This window comes from Nyctibius grandis, chromosome W (assembly GCF_013368605.1).
Source record: "Nyctibius grandis isolate bNycGra1 chromosome W, bNycGra1.pri, whole genome shotgun sequence".
Lineage (NCBI taxonomy): Eukaryota > Metazoa > Chordata > Aves > Nyctibiiformes > Nyctibiidae > Nyctibius > Nyctibius grandis.
Window position 1 is genome coordinate 15233372 of NC_090694.1, and position 15845 is coordinate 15249216.

At 47.4% G+C, this 15845-nt stretch overlaps 1 pseudogene; it reads left to right on the top strand.

Moving 5' to 3' along the window:
* Positions 1-5059: 5059 nt before the first annotated feature.
* On the top strand, positions 5060-7861 carry LOC137675678 (myogenesis-regulating glycosidase-like; annotated as a pseudogene).
* The last annotated feature ends 7984 nt before the right edge of the window (positions 7862-15845 follow it).

Genomic DNA, 15845 nt, shown 5'->3' on the forward strand with positions numbered 1-15845 from the left:
ATTCAAATCCGAACTGCATTGTTTTATGTTTTACATGTAAGAAATCATACTAATTTGCCTGGGTTTATTGCAGAAGGCAATGCTCGAGTGGACTCTTTGTTTTTTCATCCTAAAACAACAATTTGTACCAGAGTGGAAGCAATAGCACAATTGCTTGTCAAAGTGCATAAAAGGATTACAGACATTACCGGACTAGACTCAGATGCTATCTATTTACCTATCAGAAAGGAATATCTACAGTGGTTAACAAATCAGTCAACTCTTTTTCAAATGGCCTTACAGGACTTTACTGGACAATTGTTAACACATTTGCCAAGAGATAAAAAGCTACAGTTTATTTGCAAACAGGATTGGGAAGAAAAACCTATCAGATCAGAGATACCTATGACTGGACTAACTGTTTTTACTGATGCAGGAAAGCGATCACATTCAGCAGTTATTACCTGGCAAGAGGATGGACAATGGAAACATTGTAAATTCTCAGGAATTTACTGAGGACTCATTGCAGACACTTGAATTTTTTGCGATATATCAGGTTTTTGTAAAATGGAAGGATTTACCTGTAAATATTGTAACAGACTCTCTTTATGCAACAGGCATTGTAAATCGAATTGAAAGAGCTTTTATACGACCAATAAGAAATATGCGACTTTACACCATTTTGCTACAGTTGCATCAAGCAATAAACCTCAGAGAGATACCTTATTTTGTCACCCACATTCGTAGTCATCAATTTGATCAAGATTTGAGCATTGGAAATAATAAAGCAGACACACTTGTATCCTATACGCAAATATCACCAAATTTATTTGAACAAGTACACCTATCCCATCAATTCTTTCATCAATCAGAGAAAATGTTAGCGAAACAATTTCACCTCACCATGGCACAAGCACATGAATTAGTTAGTGTTTGTCCTAGTTGTCAGAAAATTGGCATGGGAATTGGAATAGGGGTAAATCCTCGAGGACTGAGTGCGTTGCAACTATGGCAAATGGACGTTACTCACATTGCAGAATTTGGAAGGCTCAAATATGTTCATGTATCTGTTGATACGTTTTCACATATAATATGGGCAACAGCACAAACTGGGGAAACAGGTCGTCATGTCAAACGACATTTACTTGCTTGCTTTACAAGTCTTGGGGTTCCACAACAACTTAAGACTGATAATGGACCAGCATACTGTTCATAAATTTTTCGTCAATTTTGTCAACTATGGGGTATTACACATGTCACCAGGATTCCTCATTCGCCTATGGGTCAGGCGATTGTGGAACGTGTTCATAGTACATTGAAACAGCTTCTGCAAAAACAAAAAGGGGGAGAGGAAACTGAACCTTCTGAGAGACTTGCAAAAGCTGTTTATGTACTTAACCATTTAACTTTAGCAGGAGATAAGGAGCGACCCCCAATTGTAATACATTGGGAGGCAGTTCGACAGGGAGCAAGCTATGTGCAAAACAAAGGCAAAGTGTGGTATAGGGAACCAGGTACTAACGAGTGGTTGGGACCAGGGGAACTATTACTAATGGGTCGAGGTTATGTTTCTGTCTCTACAGGCGCAGGAGTACGGTGGATTGTTTCTAAAAGGATGGTTAGCCACATTATTAGAGGGAATAGTTTATGTAGTTGTGATTATAATTATCATAGGGATCTGCGTGGGTTGTGTTGAGGCAATCATTGAGAATAGTATATGGAAGTAGTGAGATAATAAATCTAACTACTTCCAAAAGGGGGAAATTGATACCGGATGGTTTAGCAACGGTTTAGCAAGAGTAGGCCTCAGAGTAGGCTCTACAAGGCCTGATCTGTGTTACCTTTAAACAGAATCAGCTTTCCTGTCAGTAATTTTCCTTTCAGCTAGAATAATAGAGAATAACAGTATGTTCTGAAGTAAACTGCATGTTTTGTAGATAGAGTCTGCTTATGGGAATGTTTATAATAGGCATTATCCTACTTGTGTTACCCTGTTTGTTTGCATGTTTGCAGAAAACTGTGCAACAAATGGTCAATACAACCTTTGTGGCTCAACAACAGAGAGCAGGATTTATGGGTAACCAAGGCTGGGATTCTCTGACTGGGCTCTGCGAGACACAGGGAACCAGGTTTGAGTAAGAAACAAAAACACAGAATTAAGATTCTTGGGGAGGGGGAAGGATTCCCAGACGTAATTCCTGTCAACTACCAATCTCACATTTTACATCGCGCTCTTTATTCTTTAAATCATTTTGCCCGGGGAGACCAAGAGCGTGCCCCAATTGAGCGACACTGGGGTCCAGGGGTGCCAGAAGTGGGCCCCCCAGTCAAGGTTCGGTTCCCTGGGACAGCGGAGTGGGAAACAGGTTGGGAGCTGCTACATCACGGGAGGGGGTATGCCGCCATCAAACGGGATGATGTTATACAGTGGGTCCCTACACGCTGTTTGCATCCTGATTTAAAACAAAATCCTAACCCGAAGTGATATGTACGCTGTCCGAGCTTTATGTTTTGCAGGAGTACCTGTGGGGGAAGCCGAAGCAACATCAGCCTCTACCTTCGGAAAGGAGGTGTCCTGACAGCACAGAGGGTCTGGTGAAGCAGCGGGGCGCCAAGAAAGATGAGGAACGGCGACCGTTGCTGAGTGAAACAAAAGCTTTGAACAATGTGCTCATGATTAGCTTGCTTTTGCTTTGCATCTCAGGAGTTGCAGGGGAATCTTACTGGAGAACCTGGGCTCGGGTACATAATCAGACATGGTACTGTCGAGGACCAAAGCTCTGGGGGGAACGTTTCCAGCCAGGGCGGAACACTACTGTAAATAGTTCCCTCGTTGTGGATGAAATAGATATAAGGGATACTCCCTTTTTGTCTGCAGCACCCGTTAGTATTATTATTATGTAATGGTACTGTTCACAAATGTATCTACCCAAGAAAGCCATATGGGTGGTGCATATTCGGCACTCTAGAACCCATGGGCATCTTCCTGAAACCTGAGAGACGAGGCAGTTGATTGTCTCAATGAAGGAAGAGGGACGTAGGGACATTGAGAGTGGAACTGGATGATGGCGAGGTAATAACTGATGAGAACTGTTATGCAGGGGAGTTCTTGTCTTTCCCTGTCTGGAAAGGCGCTGTGGAGTCTTTACGTTAGCTTTAACAGATCCAGGAACGTAATGTAATCCTCCAGGAGGCAGCGCATAGCTTGGTAGAAATAGCTAAGGAGGATCCAGTTAAATGGCAATGGCTAGCTGATATCGGAGCTAGTGTCTGGGGATGGCTAATGTCTTGGTTTTCTTGGGACAAACTCATAATAGTTGTTACTGTTGTTGTTAGAGTTATTCTCCTAACATGTTTTGGTTTTTCTATTTTAGGATGTTTTCACCGCTAGTTACGCTTACGCTTTGACGCAAGGCACCAGAATCAGCAGTACGCTTTACTTCGCATGACTTGAAGCATGGGGAGGGGGAAATGTAGGTAGATTAGGGTACGGCGACCGGAAAATCTCGCGTTGTAACGGAAAGGTAGGTGTGGTGAAAGGAGCAAGAAGTGCAAGTATCACGCGAGTTCGTACGGGACAAGACGACTATATAAGGCTGTTACGCAGTTAAATAAACGCCATTTGTTGCATCCTCACATTGGTGTCAGTGCTCAATGGCCCTGGGGTGCGGATAGCCTCAGGCCAGCCAGCAACCGAACGGAGCTTGCTGCAGACAAGCGGCAACAGCTGCTGGGCTCTGGGTTACCCCATGGACCACAGCTTCAGGGCCAGGCTGCCTCCTGCTCCCCCAGGGGCTGTAGAACATGGCTGAGGTGGATAGAGAGATGTCCTGTAAGGGAGAGCACCGGAGCTTTCTCTCCCTTGTGTCCAATGTGCTTTAATATGGGTGGACCAGGAGAGCTCACTTTTTTTTAAAGTCTTTGCAAATCTTAGTGGCTCGGACAAACTCAGGTGCCGTGATGTGCCTCTGTGCAGGGGAAAGCAAGAGCCCTTGGTCATGGTTTAGTCATGACCTGGCATCACTGCAAGCAGTGTGCAGGGTTAAAGTGAAAACCTAGCTTATTAAAACTTCATCTTGTTAATTAGCACAGGGTGAAGAACAAAGAAAGATGATGTTGTAAAGGGGGAATTGTCAGGTGTGTTAAATATTAAGTCATCTGCTGCCAGAATTGATTCCCTGCAGCTTTTTTGTATTTATGGTCAGACACTGGATGAGGTGTCTAAATGGGTTTGGAGCATCACTTGACACTGGCAGCTTTAAGAGACATAACTGGGCTGTAAAGTGCCAATTCCTACAATATAGGTGAAAGTATTTAAGGCTGGGCAAAGCTAATACTGCAGCTTCAAATATCCTGTCCCGTCTTGCAGATGGAGTGAGGTCCTGGCAGTGTGTCTGCGCTCTGCAGATGAGCTCTGTATTCACATGCCCCACCCCCTGCATTTGGGGTTTATCCTCTGGGTGCTCAGTGCTGTTTAATCCTGGCTTATGAACCAGCCGTCAGCAGTAGGGCTGCTTGTTTCCTTTCTCTCAAGACAGCCTCATTACTCTGCTAAATCATGACTCTGCTTAAAATCACAAGACTAGGGGAGGAAAAAAAAAATCCTGGGTTGGTTTTTATTTTGCTTTCCAATTCTGGAGAGGCTGTGAATGCAGGTGGGGACAAGTCTTCGCCATCCCTTCCTGCTCCCCCTGGCAGGGAGACAAGATGTGAGCCCGAATCCCGTGACTCCAGGAGCCGAGGCTCAGCGAAGCTCGTGCCCTTCATGCCACTGCGATGCCTGCAGCAGCTGCCTCTTGTCTGGGCCCCGCTGCCTTGTCATGCCCCGACTGGAGGATTGGCTGCACATGCTTACGTCATGGTGCCTGAAAAAACATGCCAGTGACGCGCTGGGTCCCCTCCTCCTGCCTGCAGACACATGCTGCTTGGGGCACAGCCAGCTCATAGCCCCGAAACACCCCTGCACGATGGAGAGGACGAAGCTGCCGGGGATGTGGAGATGTAGAAGCGCTTATTGTTTATGTGCTTAAACATCCATCTGTGGCAGAGCTGGGTGACAGGTGGGGATTCCCGGGAGGCAATGGACAGGTAAGTACTGGCACAGGATGAGCTGCCTCCTGGCCGGGGCTGTCCATATCCAACAGCCAGACGCTACAGGGAATTTACTGCCATCTTGCCACAAAGGCAGCATCCCCAACGGCAGGCGGCTGTTGCTTAGCAGGAGGCGCAGAGACACCACTGAAGCCATACTGATGATGGCTTCATCATCAGGAACCAGCATGGGGAGGTGGTCTTCCATCTGGCCTTCCACTTGGGCAACCTCAACCTGGAGTCGTGCTCCAAGGAGGGTGAGATTTGGAGCTGCACGCGGTCAGGCAGGGGGGCGCTGAACTTCTTCATCCAGATGGTGTGACGGACAGAGTTTGTATGCCTTAAACAACTTGTTTGACAACTCTGGCTGGAGGAGGGTATGTGTACTACAGAGGCCTGCAAGTCTGGCAAGAGATAAGGGTCTTGGGAACAGAACAATACCCCTGCTGTGCCTTAATTGTTGTGATTTACAACTCTGGCTGGAGGAAGAGATAAGTCCTGCGGAGGCAGGATGGTATCTTTTCCTTGGGACCAGCCTACATGTGCAACAACTTTGCAAGGCCTCAACCACGCTTGTGCAGAAGCGGGGTCATACAGCAGACACCACAACTAGGGGGGATCACGACCACCAGACACCCCTTGGGGGACCACTGACTCATTTCGAGAGCAATCTAAGACTACAAAGCGCAGGCGTCCCAATTAGCATGAGAAGCGAGAAGAGAGGGGAGATGTTACCACCCTCTCCTATCTCGCATGCAAATGACCTAAAGTATTTAGACCTTCTCACTTGGGATGCTGGTGCGTGCTCCCGCCCGCCACCTGAGGACCAATCCTGCAAGCGGTTTACCGAAGGAGCAACTCTGCAAGCAGCTTACCAACTCTACAGACAACTTACATCGCTGGATCCCAGGGTGGTGATATCTCTTTCCTTCTCTCTCATAATCTCTATCCTCTTTCTCTTTTCCCTTTTCCCTCTATCTTTTGGCAGCATCTTTAGAAACCCAAGACACTTACAACCATGCCACTTTCCCTGTATTAATAAATTGTTCTTAATTTCATACCAGTTATTTGGTGTCGTTTCACCTTAATTTACTCCAAGGGATTTATGAACTAGTTGCGACCAGGTCGTAACAGATGGTGAAGCCCAAAGACACAGTGATGTAGTACCATGCGCACTGGGAGGAGCTGGCAGCTGGCCTGGTTGTGGAACACACCATGTTCTGGGAGGATGCCCACTGGTATGGGGGCTCGGAGATGAGCACCCAGCACTGGCCCATCCACCTGGCCAGTTACCAGGAGCCCATGCCCTATGTGATGAGCATCCTGGAGCGCTACTGGCTCTCCTCCAAGGCAGCGGCCATCAAGATCAATGACTCCATGCCCTTCTGTCCAGGCTTCAATGCCACTGAGCGTGCCCTGTTCTTCCAGGCTCGCTACAAGGACTTGCCCTACAAGCCCCTGCTGGGGCAGCAGCCCTTCCCCAAGCTCAGCTACCGGGTGTGCGTGGGCTCTGACATCACCTCCATCCACAAGTACATGATGCACAGGTACTTCAACAAGCCCTCCAAGATCCCTGCAGAGAATGCCTTCCACTACCCCATCTGGTCCACCTGGGCCCTCTACAAGAACAATAGCGACCAGGATAAACTCTTGCAGTTTGCTGAAAACATTAAGAAGTACCGTTTTAACTGCAGCCACATTGAAATCAATGACATGTACATGCAAGGCTATGGGGACTTTGACTTTGACCCCATCAAGTTTCCCAACGTGACAGAGATGTTTGCAAAACTGAGGGAGGATGGGTTTAAGGTCACCCTATGGATTCAGTCCTTCATACACACAGATTCCTCAAATTTTGGGGTGGGGATTGAGCATCAGCTGTTCGTCAAGGAGCTGTCGGGGTGGCTGCTGGCCATGGTGGAGTGGTGGAACGGCATCAGGGCCATCCTGGACTTCACCGGCCTGGGACTGGTTCCAGAGCTACCTGCGCCAGCTCTGCCACAGGTACGACATCTCATCCTTCAAGTTCAACGCAGGCGAGACCAGCTACCTGCCTAAGCAGTTCAGTACCTTCCAGCAGCTCTAGGACCCCAGCATCTGGTTGCAGCACTACACTGAGATGGCCATCCCCTTCTATGAGCTGGCCAAGGTGCAGGTGGGCTACCATTCGCAGAACATCTCCTGCTTCTTCCGCATCATTGACCGCAACTCCTTCTGGGGCTACGAGCTTGACCTCAAGTCCCTCATCCCCACAGTGCTCACCATCAGCATGCTGGGGTAATCCTTCATATCCGCTGACATGATTGGGGGGAATTTTTTCCCCAATAAGACAGATGGGGCGGTGGAGATCTTGGACCGGGAGCTATATGTGCACTGGCTGGAGATGTCGGGTTTTATGCCCTCCACGCAGTTCTCCATCCTGCCCTGGATCTACAACAAGGAGGTGGTGGAAATTGTGTAGAAGTTCATGGAGCTCCACGAGTCACTGGTGGCCCTGCTGTTGCTGGCGCTGGCCAGGGAGGTCACCGACACAGGCAACCCCATCATCCAGTCCATCTGGTGGATCTCACCCCGCGACGAGGCTGCTCACAGAATCGACTCCCAGTTCCTCATCAGGGACACCCTCATGGTGGCATCTGTCCTGGAGATGGGCAAGCAGGAATGTGATGTCTACCTACCAGCAGGTAAGTGGCGCAGCTACAAGGGGGAGTTGTTTGAGAAGACTCCAGTGCTGCTCATGGACTATCCCATCGACCTGGATGATGTCACCTATTTCCTCTGGGTTTCGTAACAGGCTCCTCCATCAGCTTTGGGATAATCATGCCTTACCTAGGACTTTGTAACAAATAATAATTCTAATTGCACATTTTGTTTGGGTCTGGTGTTGAGGAAGGAAATTAGACTTCACTGTCCTTGGGGTAATATTTTTTTTTTTGGAGGGGAGTGATCTTTTTTTTTTTTTGAATTCCAGGCAGGTGGAACACTCCAGTTGTATTACGGTAGGCAGAATTTTCTCTGTATAGGTCAGGAAAGAGTTGTCAGTCTGTCTGCAGACACATAGTAAACCTAATACCTTTTCAGTTCCCAAGGATTTCAAGAGGTTGTTATGACCTGGTTGCAACTAGTTCGTGAAACTCTTGGAGCAAATTAAGGTGAAACGACACCAAATAACTGGGATGCAAATAAGAACAATTTATTACTACAGGGAAAACGCCATGGTCATAAGTGTCTCAGGTTTCTTAAGGCACTGAGGAAAGAGAGAAAGGGAAAAGAGAAAGAGGATAGAGAATATGAGAAAGAGAGAAAGAGATATCACCACCCTTGGATCCAGCGATATAAGTTATTTGTAGAGTTGGTCCTCTGGTAAATTGCTTGCAGAGTCACTCCTCCAGTAAATTGCTTGCAAGATCAGTCCTCAGGTGGCGGGCAGAGGGCACTGGTGTCCCAAGCGGGAAGTTCTAAATACTTTAGTTCATTTGCATGCAAGATAGGAGAGGATGGTGATGTACCTCTTGTCTCCCCCATCTGCTCGTTTCTCATGCTAATTGGGATGTCTGCACATTTGTAATCTTAGATAGTTCTCGAAATGAGTCTGTGGTCCCCCAGGGGTCTCTGGTGGTCCCCCATCGTTGCAGTGTCAGCTATATGACCCTGTGTCCTGGTTTCACTGGGATTTGGTTTCAGTTTGTGGCCAGCCATGGTGATCAAGGCCCTCAGCAGTTAAATCCGGGGCAGCTGACCCTGGCTGGCCCACAGGTGTATTCTATATCATTGACATCAAGCTCACTATAAAAGAGAGAGTTTGCTGGGAAAGAGGTGGGGGGGTTTTCTTGGTCGTGTCGTGTCGTGTCGTGTCGTGTCGTGTCGTGTCGTGTCGTGTCGTGTCGTGTCGTGTCGTGTCGTGTCGTGTCGTGTCGTGTCGTGTCGTGTCGTGTCGTGTCGTGTCGTGTCGTGTCGTGTCGTGTCGTGTCGTGTCGTGTCGTTGGTTCCTGGAGCAACTTGCCTGTGATTTGTGGAAGAGTATATTTTTGTCTGTTTTGTGTTGTCATTTTTATAGATTTTCTTCATTTCATTAAATCTGGTTAATTTCATCCCATGAGTTTCCCTCTCTTTTTCCCAATGCCCTTCCTCATTTGGGGAAGGGACACTGGGTGAGAGAAAAACTGCTATTGTTTAGCCCTGGGTGTGGGCTAAATGTGGACAGTTTATTTGGTGCCCAATGTAAATAGATCACCTGGGAGAACCATAGACTTCTGATCTAAGAGCTTGGAGGGTTGAAGTTTTCACAGATTTGACTGTGTTTGGCATGAGTCTTCATCATGTTGGTGTCAGTAGCAGGGCCACTGGGTGGAATTCTCTGGTGTTTGGTTTTACAGTCACTTCTGGGATGGCTAATCAAATGTGTGGTTTGGCTGTTGTTTGTTACTGGTTTTGTGTGGTTTGTCACTTCTGGGCATGGACTTAAAGGTATTAGTCTGCTATGTGTTTTGGCGTTGGTTTATGGTATTATAAATTTGTTTGGAAGTGGGACTGTTTCTGATTTCTATGGAATGGGAATGAGCAACCTGTATGTTCTTTTTCCCTCAAAGCAGATCTCACTGGCTTTTGAAAATTCTGAATACCTGTGGGATGTCTTGACCACCATGCTCATATTGTCAGGCCTTTTGAATGTTGTTCAGTTCCTGCTCTCACTTGAACATTGGTACAAAGGCAGATATAGCACGGCTGCTGCAACCACTGTAACAGACACCACAGCTGCCCTGGTCCCCACAACTGGAATTGCAGATACTTGGACCTTGCCAGTCTGTACAGCAGGCACCCTGGCTACCTCAGAGGCTCTTCAGATCTTTGCACTGGGCACTGCGATTACCCAACTCCAGGAAGCACTTGCTGCGATGACCTAGACCTTGGCAACAAGGGCTGCAGCTAATCAGCCCCCAGTGATGGGTGATGCAGCTAACCTAGGGACTCGACCAGTGCTGGTATCAGTTGCCCCTGTACAGAAGGCGAAAACCACAAAAAGAGCAAGTTGTGATGGCCAACCAGGGACATCACAGGAGGCCGAGCCAGAGGTAACAACTTGATCCCTATCCTTGAGTGAGCTGTGAGACATATATAGAGATTACAGCCATCATGAAGGCGAGCAACTTGTTACTTGGTTGCTCTGCTGCTGGCATAACGGAGCTGATGGTCTCAAGTTAGATGGTAGAGAAGCCAAGCAGCTGGGACCAATGGCTAGAGAAGCAGGTATTGATAGGGGTCTTGCAAGTGGTGCAGAGCCCCTCGCTCTCTGGCGGTGACTCCTGCAAAGCGTAAGGGACAGGTATCCCTTTAGGGATGATGTCATATACCACCCAGGCAAGTGGACAACCATTGAGAGAGGAGTTAAGAATCTGAGGGAAATAGCTGTGCGAGAGCTGATTTTTGCTGACCTGGATGACCCACAGATACCAGTAGATCCAGATGCGCTCCGAGTTACCGGACCCATGTGGCGCAAGTGGGTACAGACCGTGCCACCATCATATGGCAGCTCATTAGTGTTATTTAGCTGGGCAGATGCCGATGCACCAGCGGTGGGTGATATAGATAATTGTATGCAGCAATACGCAGACACTCTCGTTTCCTACATGTGGACCAGCATCTCTGCTGTGGAAAAACCATCTACCGAATCCCCAGAAATGCTCGGTAAGGTGTTGGACAAATTGTCCCAGATGGAGAACAGACCCCATTCCCCACCTGCACCGAAGAATGTCTCAGCCATCAGGAGACAGGGTCTCCCTGCAAGACCTACTCGGGAGAGATGGTATGCATCACAAGGCACCCTGTGGTTTTTCCTGTGCGACCATGGAGAAGACATGAGGAAATGGGATGGAAAAACTTACCTCGGCTCTACAGGCACGTGTACGTGAGTTGCAAGGTGAACCGATTAGGAATGGGGCTTCTTCCAGGAGATTTGTTGCTCCAGTTTCCAATGGGAAGCTTTCCAGACAGCGTAGATGGGCTTTGGATCCCCATTTACCAGATGTGAATAATGGGGATCGAATCTATGTGAGCCGCTTGAACCGAGATGTTGATAATGAACACTATGTTCAGGATTAGAGGGACCCTGCCTCCAGCCAGGTGGAGGATAGGGACAACTGTGTTTTTTGGACTGTGTGGGTTCAATGGCCTGGCACATCAGAGATACAGCAGTATAGGGCTATAGTGGACACCAGTGCATAATGCACCATACTGTCAAACTATAACGGGACAGAACTGATTTGTATCTCTGGCGTGACAGGGGGCTCCCAAGAGCTGACTGTACTGGAAGCTGAAGTGAGTCTGACTGGGACTGAGTGGCAGGTGCACCCTATTGTGACTGGCCCAGATGCCCCATTCATTCTTGGCATAGATTACCTGAGAAGAGGGTATTTCAAGGACCCGAGGGGGTACTGGTGGGCATTTGGTGTAGCGGCCGTGGAGACGGAAGAAATTAAACAGCTGTCTACCCTGCCTGGTCTATCAGAGGACCCTTCTATTGTGGGGCTGCTGAGGGTTGAGGAGCAAAAGGTGCCCATGGCTACTACAATGGTCCGATGGCGGCAATATCTAACAGAGACTCACTGATCCCCATCCACGAGCTGATCCGTCAACTGGAGAGCCAAGGAGTGATCAGCAAAATGCGCTCCCCCTTCAACAGTCCCATATGGCTGGTGCGAAATTCCAGTGGGGAATGGAGACTAACTGTGGACTATCGTGGCCTGAATGAAGTAACACCACTGCTGAGTGCTGCAGTACTGGACATGTTAGAATTCCGTTATGAACTGTAGTCAAAGGCAGCAAAGTGGTATGCCGCTATTGACATTGCAAATGCATTTTTCTCCATTCCTTTGGCAGTGGAGTGTAGGCAACAGTTTGCTTTCACCTGGAGGGGCATCCAGTGCATGTGGAATCGACTGCCCCAGGGGTGGAAGCATAGCCCCACCATTTGCCATGGACTGGTCCAGACTGCACTGGAGAAGGATGGAGTTCTGGAACACCTGCAGTACATTGATGACATCATTGTATGGGGTGATACAGCAGGAGAAGTTTTTGAGAAAGGGGAAAAAGTCATTCAAATCCTTCTAGAAGCTGGTTTTGCCATCAAAAGTGGAAAGGTCAAGGGACCTGCAAAAGAGATCCAGTTTTTAGGGATCAAGTGGCAAGATGGCTGCTGCCAGATCCCAATGGACGCAATTAACAAAATAACAGCCATGTCACTGCTAACTAACAAAAAGGAGACACAAGCTTTCCTAGGCGTAGTAGGCTTCTGGAGGATGCACATTCCCCGTTACAGTCAGATTGTGAGCCCTCTCTATGAAGCATCTCAGAAGAAGAATGACTTTAAATGGGGCCCTGAGCAACAACAGGCTTTTGAGCAAATTAAACAAGAGATAGTCCATGCAGCGGCCCTTGGACCAGTCCGGACAGGACCAGATGTAAAGAATGTCCTCTATACCGCAGCTGGGGAGAATGGCCCTACCTGGAGCCTCTGGCAAAAGGCACCAGGGGAGACTCTAGGTCGACCCCTGGGGTTTTGGAGCCAGGGATACAGAGGATATGCTCCAACAGAAAGAGATACTGGCAGCCTATGAAGGAGTTTGAGCTGCCTCAGAAGTAATTGGCACTGAGACACAGCTCCTCCTGGCGCCCTGATTGCCAGTGTTGAACTGGATGTTTCAAGGACAGACCCCCTCTGCACATCATGCAACTGATGATACATGGAGTAAGTGGGTAAGAGGTGGGGGTTTTCCTGCTCTCCTTGCTTCTCCTCCCTTTGTCCTTGTTCGTTGTTGTGATTCATGGAACAACTGGCCAGTGATTTGTGGATGAGTATATTTTTGTCTGTTTTGTGTTGTCATTTTTACTGATTTTCTTCACTTTATTAAATCTGGTTAACTTCATCCCATGAGTCTCCCTCTCTTTTTCCCAATTCCCTTCCTCAGTTGGGGAAGCGACATTGGGTGAGAGAAAAACTGCTATTGTTTAGCCTTGCGTGCGGGCTAAGCTAAGATGCCCTGCTTCTGTGTAAATGTGGTTGATAACTTTATGTTGCAAAGATGTTGCCCATGTAGGTTGGCCCCAAGGAAAAGATACCATTCTGCCTCCACAGGCCTTGTCTTTTTCTCTGGCCAGAGTTGTGAGAAAAGTTCTTCAAGGCATAACAAAAGTACTGCTCTGCCTCTGCAGCACCCATTCCCTCCTCCAGCCAGCATTGCAAGACCAGTTGTTTAAGGCATACATACTCTGTCTGTCACACCACCCTGTGACTTAAACACTTGTTTTTATGTCCCTTAGGTCACCTGGGCTGGTTGGTAGTTCTAGGTCCTTGTCAATAGTGGTGATCTTTACATAGCGGATAGAGGGAGAGGAAAGAGAGGAGATAGAAGACAATAATCGGATGATCATGCATTGCACAAGAGCCCTGCCTGTCATCATCAATACAATCCCACTCAAGAAAGTGATTCCAATGTGTGTCAACCATTTTCCCCACCCCCTGAGTCCCAGAAATTTTAATATGGATGTGATCCAGGAGCTAGTCCATCAAACCAGTCTTTCAGTTGCATTGATTGGAATAATTCAGCCATTTGGTCTGCAGTGTTCTTCATCTTCGCATGAGCTTCCTCCTTCGAAGTAGTAGTGTTGTGTATGGTAATACAACATTACTGGTATTAGGAAGAATTGCAATCCTTCTTCAGGCAATTGAGACAAGAAGATACACAGATCTTGATTTGCCCCCCCCCCCCCCCCTTCTGATTAAGTCCTACACCAGGTTAAAATTTTTTTCTCCACCATCTACATAACTAATAAACAAGATTAGCAAGATACATAAGATCCCTCTCCAAAACACCTTGTGCAATAATGATAAATGCATCTTATAAAGATACATGAACAAATGATTACACAAGTGATTAATAGGCCTAATATCAGCATTTGTGATAGATCTTCCTCAGGAAGCACTTTGCCTTTTATCAAGGAATCTGGAAGAAAAGGGGAAAAAGAAACTCTGTCCACTGTGGCCCAGGTGTTAAAAAGAAGGAACAATCTACTACATATTGATCTTGTGCTCTTTGCCATGGGTGTAGGTGGCCACTCATGCATACATGTTGACAGGTTTCCCAATTCCAAACTGCTCAAACCGGTCAGTTTCAGTTTGGGAGGGGCTGAAGGGGCTGGGCAGCTGGGTCTCTCAGGGGGATTACCTTTTGGGGGTGGCCCCAGTCCCTTAACCCTATCCCAGTTACATATCAAGACATCGGGCAGTCCCCTAATTAAAGAACGGAACCTATGGGGGTCTGCTGCATATTGTATGAGAGAGGGTTGTTGCGGCCCTCCTGCCTCATCCTCCCTCAGCAAGATGCGGTCTCCCCTTGTGAGGGACACTCTCCAGACATCTTCAGTTTCTGTTTCTTGGGGTCTCCAGGAATATTTTTCCTGATTTTTTTTGCCAAATCTGTAGGGGAGTAGGGGACCATACGAGTGGTGACTTCTTGGGCTCCCCCCTACCCATCATTCATTGTCTCAGTTTTAATCAAGGGGCGCAATTGTGCTTCCCTTTTTTATGGATAAACCCGCCCCTTTAGTTCAAAGGATTCGGCTAATGCGGTGTGGAGCCGGCAGTTAATTGCCCTTTCGGCAGCTAATTGCTCTCCTTCACTTTCTAGCTGTTCCTGTATGGCTTTAACCAGGTCTTGTGAAGATTTTATTGTTTCACGCTCCATTGGCTGATTTGTTTGCCTTTCCTTCTGGGCAACCATTAGAGCAGCACCCAAAACACCATAGACCAGCGCTTTCCCTGTTTCAGGCTTGAGTTTTTGCATTCCTTCAAGACTGTAATCTGGTCCGCTACAGCCTGGGGATCGTGCCAATTATTATGTGCCCAGGTCATACCGGGAGGAGAAGGGCAAGCGTTGTAACTCCCCAGTTTCTCTAGGAGAGGAATACAATCCACATTGGACTCCCCCAGGGTGGTCCTATTTTTTGAATCATCCACAGGGAACTCCCCCAGGGTGGTCCTATTTTTTGAATCACCCATGTCAGACTCCCCCAAGGGGGTCCTATTTTTTGAATTCATCATTATCCCTCTGAGGGTTAATATCTTCCTCCCTTCTGAAGATGATACCACACTGTTTAGTAAAAGCAAGCCTCAAAGTAAGTCCTAAAAGGCCTACTCTGTGTAACCTTTAGACAGAATCAACTTTTCTTTCAGCAATTTTCCTTTCAGCTATAACAACGGTACATTCTGAAGCTAACGGTATGTTTTGAAGACAGGGTCTGCTTCTGGGACTGATAACACTTATAGTCATCGCTGATTCTTGCTTGCGCTTAGTCTTAGAGAATCCAAGGTCTCTGTTAAATTCCTCACTAATTACAAAGAAGGGCCAGAGATAAGCAAGACTGTGAACAACATCTTTGTAGTGTCTTAAATGACTTGATTCATAGCTCTGGCGCCAGGAGTAGAGATAAATCCTGTAGGAACCAGAACAGGATCTTCTCCTTGGAGCCACCTGCATGTGTCAACAAAAAGGCCTCGACCACACTTGTGCAGAAGCGGGTTTATGCAGCGGACAGCATCACTATGGGGGGATTACAACCACTAGCGACCCCCAGAGCCCACCCAAGACCCCTTCCCCAATTTAGTAAGCATGCGCAAAGACAAATATATAATATATTAGCATATGCAAAAGATTACTTGGAATAGGTGGGCTTTTCTTGGAATTGTATGAATATTCATTTTTCTATAATGTATATAATGA